Source organism: Apodemus sylvaticus, chromosome 20 (assembly GCF_947179515.1).
Source record: "Apodemus sylvaticus chromosome 20, mApoSyl1.1, whole genome shotgun sequence".
NCBI lineage: Eukaryota > Metazoa > Chordata > Mammalia > Rodentia > Muridae > Apodemus > Apodemus sylvaticus.
Genome location: NC_067491.1, coordinates 12,228,852 through 12,243,369, shown reverse-complemented (window position 1 = coordinate 12,243,369; position 14,518 = coordinate 12,228,852).

The window sequence follows — 14,518 nt, the reverse complement described above, 5'->3', positions numbered from 1 at the left end:
TTCTCAGTTAGTCCCTAAGATCTCAGATTAATAAATATCACAAATATAAACCATATTAGAAAAGTAAAAGTTCCGGTCTTTACTAATTTAAACACTTTAAAGGTTTGGTGTCTAAAATCTTTCTTAAAATTTCAAAGGCTCTCAAACCATGAGCCTCTATAAAATTAATTTAAAAAAAACTTTCTTATTTTAAAAGAAAATAGTCAGGACGCAGTCACAATTAAATAAAAAGCAAAATCAAACACCAACAGTGTGAATAACTCAGTGCCCAATGTCTGGGATTCACTCACCGTCTTCTGGCCTCCTCCAAGGGGCTTGGCTCACATCTCCAGCTCCGCCCTCTGCAGCACTCACAGCTTGTCTTCTGGGCTCCAGCAGGATGCACCCCAAGGCTGCTGCTGTTCTTGGTGTGATCCTGTGGAACTGGTGTCTCCAAACCTCTGGGCTCTTCTGCTGCAACTGGGCTGCACTTTCACTAAGAACTCTCTTGGGCTCTCTTCATGGTGCAAAGCCTCAACTTTTCTCCATGGCCTCCTCAATCCTGAGGCCTTCAACTGCTACTGAGGCTGCACCTTCATCAGTGGCCTCTCCTGGGCTCTCCCAGTGCCAAGCCTCAACTGCTCTCTATGATCCCTTCATGCCTTCCAAACCAGTACCACCTGTAAGACTCTCACACATGACCAAGTTTAGCTATCAACATAAGATTTAACCTTGCCCACCCCTGCACACAGCTTGTATGGACTCTCAGAAAACACTTCCCAGAAGTGATGCTGGCTGTTTCTTAATTATAGTTCATCCTTCAGCTCCAGGTGACCAGCACCCACTGTCCCAGCAATGCCAAAGTTTTCTTTCAGTGCTTCTGGTCTCTTGTTAAGCAAAACTGATTCTTCAGCTCTTGCTGACAAGACTTCACATAGTCTTCACACAAATGATCCAGAAGGGTCTTTGGTTCCCTCTGAAACTTCACAAGCCAGGCCTCTCATCATCCTTACCTTCCAAGCTCCTACAGAACTGCCCACAGAGCTCTCAACACTCAATGGCTTTTCCAGTCCAAAGTTCCAAAGTCCTTCTCCAATTCTCCCCAAACTTCACAGTCAGGACTGTCACAGCAATGCCCCACTATCTTGACACCAACTTGTCCGGGTTTGGGTTTTCATTGTTATGATGAAACACCATGAGCAAAAGGAAACTGGTGAGAAAGGGTTAATTCGGGTTACGTTTCCACATCCATCATTCATCACTGAAGAGAGTCAGGACAGGAATTCAAACCAGAATAAGAACCTGGAGGCAGGAGCTGATGCAGAGACCATGGAAGGGTGCTGCTTACTGGCTTGCTCCCCATACCTTGCTCAGCCTGCTCATACAATCGAGGACCCAGAGATGGCCCCACCCACAGTGTTTTAGGCCCTCCCCCATCCATCACTAATTAAGAAAATGCCTTACAGGCTTGCCTACCTCACGGTCTTATGGAGGCATTCCTTCAATTTAAGGTTCCCTCCTCTTCTATTGCTCCAGCCTGTGTCTGGTTGACATAAAATTAGCAAGCCCAGGGCATAAGAAATGAAAACTGTGCATATGTAAGGCAGACAAAGTGGTATTCTATATATTCCATACACATATGTCCTAATTACGAGAAGGTAGCATATCCACACCTCATTTAACTGTGTGAGAACCCTTAGGACTAACCGGAGAAACCAATGTCAAATCTGCAACACAGTACTGCTAACTAGAGAGACTGGCTACATAGCGAATCCCCAGAAACGATTCGCCTAGTAGTGACGGAATCTGACCTTCAACCCTCATCTCCCTACTTCATCCACACCTGGATGAACACACTCATCTCCTCTCTGGGTTTGTGCGATAAACTCAGGAATCTTAGTGCAAGTGTTTTGTTTTGTTTTGTTTTAACACTTTGTAAATGTGAAAGGGAGATGTGTTTCACACTGGAGCTGTAGAGTGAAGCAGGAAAAGCCCATAAAGACAAAGAAGGAATGCACAGTGGTGTTTCGGTTTGCTTTTATTTTATTTTGTCCTCTTAAAGCATTTACTGTTTGAAGTTCTGGGTCCTGCATTGTCCAAGGTCAAGGAACCAGCAGATTCAGTGCTTGGTGAAGGCCTCCCTGGGAAAGGGCTCCAAGTCTCTGCTGTGAGGGCACTGATCCCACAGGTGAGGGTGCCGCTCCGATGGCCCAGTCCCCTCCCAGAGGCCCACCTCCTAACACCCTCACAATGGGGATTAGGTTTCAATGTATAACACCTCCAAATGAAAATTCTTCCCAAAGTAATATTCTATAAGCAATGATTTCAAAACTTCTCATCCCTCTTTCAAAGGAGAACACCAACACAAACTCGGCTAACTTGAATAGACAATGCCAATGTGTTGCTGTGATGAGCATATGTGATAAATACATAGCTATGACCCGCTGGGATCGTTCAGTGTTGCCTGTCCACGACTTCAGGGCTGATCACTTGGTGTTGGATAACCAATTGGGGGGCTCCTCAGTGGGGGAAGATTTCTCCCACTCTCAGCATTCCTTACATGCCTTTGTCTCAGTCTGAGGTCCAACAAGTTTTCCTCTTACACATTAGCAAGTCCATCTGTTCAGGTCTTGTTTTAGACAGCCATATTGTTGAGGTATGATAGCTTAGCTTTAACTGTCAGCTTGACACAGGCTACAACCAGATGAGAAGGGACTCTCATATGAGATTTCCCATGTCAGATTAGCCTGTAAGCATGTCCTTGGTGTTATCCTGATAGCTAATTGAGGTAAGAAGGCTCAGCCTACTGTGGGCAGTCCTATTCCCTAGAAAGGTGGTCCTGGGCAGTGTAAGAAAACTGGCTAAGCACAAACCACTGAGCCACACAGTAGCATTCCTGCATGGTTTCCACTTCAAGTTTTTCAAGTTTCTCCTTGAGCTCCTACCCTAATTTTCTTCAGACAGACTGTGACCTGGACATGTAAGACAAATCCTTCCCTCCCTTTGCTTTTGGCCTGAGTGTTTTATCAGGCAACAGAAAAGAAACTAGGGCAGAGCTCTCTTTTTCTGCAGATTAAAGACAGCTAAATGTGCCCATTCCCAACATATCAATGTACGTCATGTCACAAGACAGCTCAGGACACAAAACACAGGGTTTTTTTTTTTTTTACTTAGGCCATTGTAACATTGCTGATAGTCACAGTTTCTACATAAAATATATAACCCAGGACATTCTGTTAGAGATGCTCACCAGTTGGGACGGCAGAGAAAGACAGAGCAGCTCAGATATGTCCCATCATTCAGGACTGTATTGTGAGGCAAAACTTTTCCTGGAGAGACATCTACTTACCCCAGACGGTGAGTCCACAGCAAACCAAAGTTCAGATACCACCAGAATCCAAATTGATGAACCAATGAGTTTTACCAGGGTTACTTACAGGAGTATGGGTGAGAGGTTACTTATTAGAACAAAAATTAATCAAAGGCAACTGCATCAGCAAAGGTCACACCAGTATGGGTGACAGCTCACAAAAGCCAGGAATCCTGGTGCACACTGCACGACCTGTATGCAGCTCAATAGGTTGGAGTACTTCCCTTCCATGTGACTGGTCTAACCCTCTTCTAGGAAGATCAGCTGTTTTCTGTATCCTCCAAGCAACTGCTCTGGCCTCAGTCTTCTGTGCATCTTAGTTCTTCTTGTATGAGAGGGATTCTGGCAGGAAGGGGCCTAGTGAATCTGTTCAGTTTCAGGGACTTCCTGAAGCTATTTTGAGTTGTTTGCCTTCCTGTTTAAGGAGCTTCCCTTAATAAAATAGATTAGATAGAATGTTTCAATTTGGAGGAAACTGTTGTTCAACCTTTGGATACTAGACTGGGTCAAGTGAAATCTCTCAGACATGCAAAAATGAGTTGACAAGCAAGGCCCCAAAAAGGAGATGAGATGTTCACACAGAGAAGATTTGGGTTTGAGGAAAGATGTGAGGAGAAAGAGAAACTCTTCATATATTTGAAATGTTGCGCATAAAGTCGAAACAAAATTCTTCCCAAAATCCAAGTTCAGGGAAGCAAACTTGGATTGAAGTAAAGAAACCTCCTGTCACAGTGCCGTAGTTTTCCATGGTGACAGTCCTTCCTTGGAGGGAGCATTTTGTAAATTATCAGTAGATTTTGGGACTTCTCATAGAGTCACAACTAGAGTGTTCACATGTTAAATGTTTCTCTATTACATCTCCCTGTGTGTTAGGATGAAGACATAATACTTGCCATTCTTACATCATGGATTAGTTACATGAACCATAGATTGCATTTTGCAATGGGAAAAGGAGTTGTTGCCTAATATTATTAAGATGGAGCGTTGAACTTGTTCGCAATGAGAGCCACCTGCCCAACAGAGGTGACAAGCCAAACAATTTTCAACTCTGTCTTGCCAGGACAGTTGTTGGGTTAGTCCCATCCCCCATGTGATTTTTGTATTAGTTTCTGATATTTAGATACTGGGTGACTGACAGCTTTCACTGTTGATTTACAGAAGTTCCCCTCCAGCCCGCAGCCCCCACAGAAGGTAACACAACCCCTTTTAGAAAGGATGTGGGTATATTTCACTGGTGACCATAATGTCCCCAGCCTCATTTCATCCACTTATACCACCTGCTGGGGGGGGGCATTAAGGAGTCACTGGGTGTGGTCCCTCCTCTCAAATAAAGCACCACCATGCTCACCCTTAGGCTGGCATTCCCTCCTGGCAGGGACCGTATCTGGGTGATGCTGAGGCAGGTCCACAGTACGTGGACCACAGAGTCATCCTCTACAAAGCAGCTTTCAGCTTTTGAGGGTCGTGGCTGTTTGGAGAATCTCCTAAAGCTAAGTCACACTCTCCCCAAGGGAGCAGGGGGGATCCCATTTACACAAAATGTTGGCTCTTATTCTTATAGCTAAAGACCTCATACCTTATCATCCAACTCAAACTTAAGATTCTAATTCTAATATGCCATTGTGCCTGGCTGGTCAAAATACACTTCCCACTTCAAATGACCTCCCCTTACACACATACACACACATGCACACACACATACCCACCCACCCACACACACACACACACACACAATTTTAAACATCCATTCATTTACCATTGTTCTATGTATTTGTGTGCCTGCATGAGTTTACATACCACATGCATTCAGGAGCCTAAGACCAGAAGAGGGCATGAATTCCCCTGAAACTAGAGTTATAGGCAGTTGTGCCTTGGGGGCACTGAGAACTGTACCCAAGTCTTCTGTAAGAACTACAAGTGCATTCTCAATCACAAGCTGTCTCTCCAGGAACCCTCTCCGCAATATTTTTATGAACTCTCAGTAAGGAACAATGGCATCCAGTGTCTACCCTTGTGGACAATCAAGCAGCTTCTGGAATCTAAATCACACCTAAAATCTACTGTTCTTGGCAACTGCCTGCTTCCCAGAGGTCTCCCACATGACCACACGCAATAAATAAAATCCATTGTGAGACCAGATGCCCTCCCTCTCAAATGGTTCCCCGGGGCATATAATTAAATAATGAAGACAGAGATATCAACTATGTTAGAAAACAGACTTAGAAAAATGAAATATGACAGTATTTATTTCCAGGAGAACAAGCACCTTGGAACTCACACTTTGTAGGATCAATATTTCATTTTTATGTTTCTCTCTCACCCCAGCCTTTCCTACAAAATTCTCAGACGTCTCCAGGAGACTCAGGCATAAAAGTCTTAAGGCTGATGACATGGCTCAGAGGTTAGGGAGCCTGCAGCCAAACCTGACACCCCTAGTTCAGTTCCTGGGACCTACATAGTAGATGGAGAGAACTGACTTCTGAAAATTTCCTCTAACCGCCATACATGCATCACAACACACACATACATACACACACACACACAGGACAGGCAAGAATAAATCAATGTTTTTTAAAAGGTGCCTTAAACTCTATATTCTTTTATATTTTTAAAAAATCTATTTTTTTCTAGGCAAGAGTAGAGTGTTTAAAATATATCACAAAAAAAATTACCGACAAGTCTTTCATTTGATACACATTCCTCCTGTGATATAAGCCCATCAAATCATAGCAGTCCCTGGATAAAATTAGAATCAGACATAACGAAACCAAGATCTCTGGAGGACTGCTGGGGAACCGTCTTTAAGCACTACAAAAATTATATACTAATGGTAGAGAAGCCGTGCTTAAAAATCGGTCAGTGTTATATGCCGAGCGACATATTAGCGCAATGCAAGGGGAGATGCCTCTGTTCAATGGATATTTTCTGAAAAACAAGACAGTGTTTTCACTTTTCACAAAGCATCCTTCATGAAACAATCTTAAGACTTCAGAAAGCACCGGATAGAGAAATGTCCCCTCCCTCCCCCCCCCCTCGGCCAATAAAGCTTCATCACACCACTTAAAGTAAACACCAAGAAGCAGGACACTGGGACAGAATCTTGGATGAAAGCCCCATTGTTAGGATTCTGTCTAAGCTCCACCCCACAGTTACCTGGCAACAGCCAGGTAGACCCGCCCTACAGTTACCTGGCAACAGCCAGGTAGGGCCCACTATAAAAAGGGCTGCTTAGCCCCTCCTCCCTCAGTTCTCACGCTCTCCTAGCCTCTCTCTTGCCCCATCTTGGGCTCTATTCTCTCTCCTCCTCCTCCCCTCCCCCTCTCTCCACGTGGTCATGGCCGGCCTCTGCTTCTCTACTCTCTCCGTCTCTCTGCCTTTCTCTGCCTCTACTACCCCCTTAACTCCCCTCCCCACGCCCTGAATAAACTCTATTCCTTGCTATACGCCGCCGTAGAACATATTGTCACACCTTTTTCTGTTTTTACAATCACAACAGCCATGTTGTTATATCACCGGTTAGAGATGGAAAGCGCTTTTACGTTACTGAATGGCCTGCCTGTCTGTGAATGACTCAAAGACTCGGAAATCGAAGGTGCAGTGTTCACCCTCCTGTCCACTCTTACTGAGATGGGGTCACTTCCTCTACTTGGCACTCAAATGCCCAGTGCCCATGCCGCAGGCACGGTATTCTGGCGTATGCCTGTGGGAGGGGACAGAGCGACAGCATTTACTTTAAGCCTGCACCGTGATGATTTTTTTATATAGTGAGAAGAGCTCTGAGAAACGGGTCAAGCCCGTGCCATGCTTACTATCGATGACTTCCGTTATATAGGTCTGTGTCGTTCAAGTACTGGATGCTTCCTTCACCTGTGAATATGCCACCAAGTGTGGCCATGTACACACAGTATATCATGCCACCGGCCCTAGATTTTGCTAGCTACTATATAAGCCGGGAGAATACGGAGAAGTGACATCTTTGACCTTAGGAAAATTAGATGAAGCCAGGTGGCACACACACACACACACACACCTTTAAGTCCCAGCATTCTGGGAAACAGAGGCAGATAGATCGCTGCATTGGAGACCAGCCTGGTCTAAAGAAAAAGTTCCAGGATAGCCAGGATGTGGTGGTTTGAATAGGTTTGGCCCCCACAGATTCACATGTTTGAATGCTTGGCCTTAGGGAGTAGGAAATAAGTGAAGAAAAAGAAAATTAGCTGAAAATTGTGAGGAAGTGGCCACCACAATGAACTGTCCAGAGGTCAGCTTCTGAAAGCACTACTGAAGATAACATCCCACTTCCTTTTTGAAATTAAAAACAAACAAAAAATAGAAGCGCCTTCTCATCTTTGTGGGTTTCTTCTGGGACCCACAAAGTCTAAAACCAGCACCAGGTCCTACCTGAGACTACAGTATCGCGGCCCAAGTCCTAGGTCAAGAACACAGCCTTGATGCCAGCATCACAACTCCCCGGGAGAATCAGATTGCACTGGTCACTGGTTCCCGACACCCTCTTGTAGCCCTTACCCCTTGCATAGGTGGGGTCGGCTGGTGCCACTGGGCACAGAGCAGAGGAGGAAACTGTGGAGCCTAACACCATGTCATCGTTCCCAAATACCATGGATATCCACTTTAAACTTTCCAGAAAGAAAAAGAGTGGACCCCACAAGGTGAGATTTAAGGGGTAACCCAAACGGCTTCTATCACCCTAATCCTGGAACCCAAACCCCCTCCAAGTTATGATTCCACTCAGATCAATCCCAGCAGTGCAGGTCCTTTCCCCAGTCCTGAGAACTCAGGTGTCTGGGGTGTGGAGGGTCTGGGAACACCATTACCTCTGGCCGGGTCTTGCAGGGCCTTCAAGGTGGGATCGCCGCAGGATGTGGGTCATAATTTCCTCTCTCATATGAGGTGATTTAAATATGTCCCCTGAGACGCTGGTTCCAAGTACATTTTCTTTTTTTTTTTTTTAAGATTTATTTATTATCATATGTAAGTACACTGTAGCTGTCTTTAGACATACCAGAAGAAGGCATCAGATCTCATTACCAATGATTGTGAGCCACCATGTGGATGCTGGGATTTGAACTCAGGACCTTTGGAAGAGCAGTTGGTGCTCTTACCTGCTGAGCCATTTCACCAAGTACATTTTCTAATCCTGACAAATGAGTGTTCTGAATCGCGCATCTGGTTAGTTTCTTACTTGGCTTCATTTTGTCGCTGAAGTCACCCAGCCTTTAAGTAAGATCACCACCATCAACAGTAAGCAACTGGATCTAAATCCAGACACGAGAGTCCAGACAACTCTACTCTGTCCCCTCCCCACCCCTTGTTAGCCTGAGCGTATTTAAATTGTGTTTCCATAACGCAGGACACTGCCTAGGATTTTTTTTTTCATTTAGGTACTATGCAAATAAAAAAAAAATGATGCTGTGGAGCACCGTAACTTCTTGGGAAGAACAAGAAAAGGGTATAGAATCCCCGTCCTGCCGAAACGACTCGGGGGCACGTGACCTCTGGGTCAGCGCGGTCTAAAAGCTGAAAGAGATCATAATGAGACGGAGCTTCTTTTCATCTTCAAAGCCCTCTGTAAGCCCTGAGTCGTCCATCCTACCACACTACTGTAATCATGCGATTTGGCAGAAGCAAAAGACCTTTCATCTTTGAATCACAAAGCACTCTATAAATGCCAATTAATCCTCCCGCTGCCCTGGGAGGGGACGGGTATCGGCTCACCTACTTGTACACGGAGAAGCTTTAGCGATCTCGTCCCTCCACACAGCAAACATTTGGTCTGGCGCAGGGGTGAGGGGCGGGGGGGGGGGGGGTCTGTCTCTCAGTTTGGACACTTGAGACAAAAAGTCAGAACTGTATTTATGGCATCTCACTGGTGGCTGGCACCAGTGATGATTTTGAAGCGGACAAATAAATGGGGCCTCTACATTTTCAACGGGCTGATGAACAGACTACCATCCTCAACTCGAGTTTATTGTCCAGGCTAGCTTTGGCTCGTGTGTTTTAATCCATTATTCTCTGACAAACACGCTCCCTACGTTACGGAATGGTGAACAAGAATCCCTGCTGGTACCCAAAGACTCTGAGTCATTCAGTCGCCACCGCAGGTGCAAAACAACACACACCAGAACCTCGGGGCGCTAGCAGTTGCTTAATGTCCTAGTAATTTAGAGCACAAATTGTCATTTGCATCGCCCGTGTATAATAGACAGCAAAATTCCTAAGACTAAAAAGCCCTGATCACTTGTCTTCAGTGATAATATGACGGGTGGATAATACTCTTAAGTGTCCAGGCATAGGGCAGGGGCAGGGGGCATCTATGCATGGACCACAGAGGGCACCTGTACCCAAGCATTCCCTAAGACATGATATCAAAAATATCCAAGTACCGATTAAGGCCTTTTCCTCCTTTTTCCCCTTAACTGTTCATTCAACACATATTTGCTGAGTACCTACTTTATCTCTCAGGTGGATGCTATCAGCCCTCAGGGGTCCCCTCAGGAGCCAGGCCTCTCTGTTCTTCAAACAAAAACACCTAGCAAACAAAACAATAGCAAACAAAAACACCATGATCTCCATATTGTGGAGTGATTTTTGGCCTAGTATTAACTCTCAAAGGGGAAGAATTGATACAACTAACAAAGTGATCTCCTGGGTGTTTTGGTTCTCATTGTTGTGGGTATTTATTGTTGTTTGAGTTCTAGGCTGGCCTGGGACTCACCATGTAGATCAGGTTGCCCCTGAACTCACAAATGCTCCTGCCATAATCATCCTAGGGCTGCATTTTTCAAGAGCATACAAACATATCTCTCTCATCAATAGTATTAGAGCAATACTATTAGAATCAGTTGTATTCTCAATTTTCAAAGGCCACTTTAGGACTATAGAAAAATTGGTCACAGAATAGACAATCCTTACGCACTGTCTCTTCTCTACTGAAGTGAGAATCTTCTGGAGTAAGATGCCCACAGACACTAAGAGAATTGCCTGGGACCTCCCCAGATGTCACCGAGAGAAAACCTCAAGTCACAGAAATCCTAGTTGTATATCTCTGGCCCAGACCTCAGAGCCAGCCGTGTCCAACTAAAAAGTTCTTGTCACATTTAATCTAGCAAAATGGCTACTCTGGCTGGACTGCTGACAAGCCTTTAGTCCCAGGAGACAGAGGCAAGCAGAAGTCTGAGTTCAAGACCAGCCTGGGACAGAGCAAGTTTCAGGTAAAGAAAAGCTTAGGTCCAGGTGTGGCATCAACACCTTTGATCCCAGCATTCAGGAAACGGTCGTGCAGGTCTCTGAGTCCTTCTAGTCAGTCAGTTCAGTTGAGGCAATGACTCGAGAGGCAGTGTAGTGGAGCTGAGCTCAGGGCAGTTCACTCTGAATTTTTACGGGAACAGTTTTACAGACAGGTTGCAGAAAGAACAAGCTAGACCCCGGTGAAGACATAACAAGCCGGGGAATGAGAAGGAGCCAGAAGATTAGGACTGACAGAGTTAGTAAGAGGCTGAGTAAAACAAATCAGTGAGAAGCTGAGAGAAGCCAGATTGAATCAGTCAACTTGGAGAGGAGTTTGAGCCAGACGGCTGGGTTGAACCAGCCAGCCAGCGTCCTGAAGGAGCCAGAAAAGGTGAGCTTATTCACCAATAAGCCTCCAAGATGACAATTACAACTGCCAAAAAAAAGTTACTTTTATGCCCACTGGAAACCAAGCCTCCAACACATGAATCCATCGGAGACAAGCCACTTCCCAACCACAGCACACTGTAAACGCCGTTCAGCCAATGGTGGAAGATGGTGTTCATTTCCTTCTGCTTCTCCTTTATCACGGAAGTCTCAGTGCAGGATGAGCCTTGAGGGGCTGAGCTGATCTTTAAATTAAAGATTTGCTCCCCGTGGGGGATACATTACAAACAGCTGCCTGCTGAACTTGAGCATCTGAGGTTAGGGTGACTGACTCTGAGACCTTTAGAAAAATTAGAAACCACTCAAGTACCTCAAAATCTATTCATAAATCATCTGACAGTGCCAGAAGTACCCTTCCTTAGAAATTCCAATTCAATCTTCTGAAGAATTTGTCAATGAGCAAACCGAGCACCAAAGAGTGAAGGGTCAGCCCTCCATAGATAACATCATGGACGTGAGCTGGAGATTACCTGCCCTGATTTTTTTGTTTTATATATATATATATATATGTATATATATATATATATACATATATATATATATATATACACACACACATACATATATATATACACACATACACATACATATACATATATACACACATACATATACATATATATACACATATATATACACATATATATATACATACACATATACATATATATATACACACACATACACATATATATGGAGCAGGAAAGTTTTCCTTTGCACTCACAACTATCTCTACTTTCTGATGAGAACACTCAAACTCAATTAGGCTAATCCATTGGTCTCCCTCCTAAACCTGCTGTTTCCGTCTGGCGCTGTCTCAGTCAACCAGGACCTTGTCTTCTCTATAGTCTCTGCAGTAGGAGAAGAAAAATGTTAAGACCCTGCAGAACCCTGTGAGACCTGAGTGGGCAAATATATCTGCCGTGATTTCTGCTCTGGGGATTTGGATGAGATATGGACTAAGGCCATGGAACCAAAACTACTCACACTCAACAGCCAGGCACCAAAAGCCGGAGACCTGGGTTCAGCAGTATGCTGGGAGGTTCGAGGAAATGGAGTAGCTCTCTCTGTGAGAGTCCCATCCCGACACTGCTACCTGCAGATCAGTGCCTAACCCCCATTGATTCTGCATGTAATTTATAAAAGCCATCCTCTTTATGCCTTTCTTCTCGGTGACAGATTAGAATGGTATCACCATGACACCAGCCATGAAAATCCAGAGTGCCACTACTACCCCCAGCTAGTCTTTGATAAGCTATCAGAGAGCTATGTTTTTTTGCCCACTGTGTCCTCTCTGAGAAGGGACGTCAGTCATAGAGTAGATGAGCCCATTTCTGTAGAAACACAGGGCAATACATTTCACTTGAATCTACTCCCACTTCTGGGATGATCCCACAGCTGACGTGACCTTGGAACCCAACACAGCCTGATTTATTTACAACACGTCACTATCGGAAGCTGGTTCCCATTTCTGGAACTTTCTCCTTCCAGGGTTTCTTGCAAATATCCTATATAGATGCCTTCCTTTCCTCCCCCATCCCTCCCTGCTCGAAGTCTTTCTAATGCAGAAACACACAAGTCAGCTTAAGGCTAAATTGAAAGGCTCGCTTTCTGTGATCATGAGGTGTCGACACAGCTAGGAACACAGAAGTTAATAGCTTATTAAAGGCAGTCACAGGTGATCTCAACACAGATTGCATTAAGGGGTATTTGGTGGTGATGGTTTGTTTTGTTCCGGGCTGAGGATCAAACCCGGACCTTGCTAAATGCCAGATAAGCCTCCCACCACCGAGCTACATCCCCATCCTAGGGGCTTGAAAAGCATCGAAGAATTCAGGATGTTTGGTGTTTCATAGTGAATAATATAATAAATAAAATGGTGGTTTTGAAAAGCAACTTCTCACTGGGTTCACTGATTCCCCTCAGACTCCGCATCTCTGAAGACCTAAGAAATACACACAGAAGGAACGAAGCTGCCCCTTCCTCTCAGATGGGAAGAGGATGCCCCAAGGGACTTTGCGACTAGAGTTACTCACGCATGTTCAAGCGCTCACATGTGCCTGAAGAAAAGGAGCTGTTTATGTAGTTAACATTTGCTGAGCGCTTACTTTGTACAAGGCTGGTTAAGACACTGTACGTTTGATTTGTTATCCCTGCAGCGATCGCCTCCGCTAGGTACTGATCTTACCTGCGCTTTCGCCGATGGGGGAAAACCCAGGACGTGGAGAAGTTGGATAATTTGGCAGGCCCACACACAGCAAAGCAGAGAATCTCTTGCCTGTGACTAAAGCACGGCTCATCCTGATGGAAGCACTTCAAAGGCTGTCTGTCTCTGCCACATCCATCCATCACGAAACATCTGTCCTGAGATGTCAGGGTGGTCAGTTTGGTACCCACCCCACCCCCAGCTTCGTGATATTACCTCTCGCTTTCCCAGCACTGCACTGACTGTGGGCCCCATACATCTCTCAAGGCGTCAGGGCATCCTCAGGCCCACAAGACTCCTGGTTAAGTGTGCCTTATGAGGAAGGGACAGCTTGAAACCGCGGAGCATGGGGGAGGGGTGCACACTCATACTGTCTTTGGCTATCCTTACTGACCTAGTCTGCACTTTATGGGTGATCGAATATTGTTCGGAACGCACTCAAACAGATTTACTTTTTGTTTAGACCAAAATCAGGCCCACAGGCCCACCCACACAGGGTTCTCTCCGTCCCTCCTGGGACCTGCTATCTTGAAATTTTGAGGAAATGAGGCTCCTACACTCTATTAAAGAGGTGAGCTTTGAGGTAAAAATGATGCTTTCCCACAGAGAGGGGTGTCCCTGACTTGTGGGGACACGTGGCCCACATCCTGTTTCTTTCCTCTGTCCTTGTCCTCTTGTTTAACAGGCACAGGAAGACGCTGGGAATCCTACCATTGTCTACCTGAACAATGGCCCTGATGCGGCATATATATCACTGGGATGTGAGAAAGCACATGTTCCTGCATTATTACAACTGCTGACTTGAAGAGGCATTAAACCCAGGAAATGAAAAAGAGATGAACCGCATTACTTTACCTTCGGGACCCTGGACGGTCCGTTTATATGGTGGCCAGGAGGCGACCCCGTAGAAGGGTTCCAGCATTTGGCATGACCTAACCTGTGAGTCTATTTTTCCTCTGGAATCTTCTCCTGGGGGTTGGGGGGGGGGCACTGAGTGCTGTCTGATGCTAAATTTTTCCAGTCAGGGAACTCCTCCCTTCTTCAGACGCTCCTGAGCAAATTCCGAGTCCAGCCTCGCCCTGTTTCATTTCGCTGCCGATGCTTGTTTTAGGTGGTTTACACCGTTCAAATATTTGTCTGCTCTTCTGTTCCCTGAAGTCATTTCCGGGTCCCGGCTCTGGGTTTTTGGTTCCTTTAATCTCTCCTCATAAATCAGTCCCTCCGTTCTCTTCGTCATTTTTATAGCTTTTCTCTGAACTCTCTCCAAT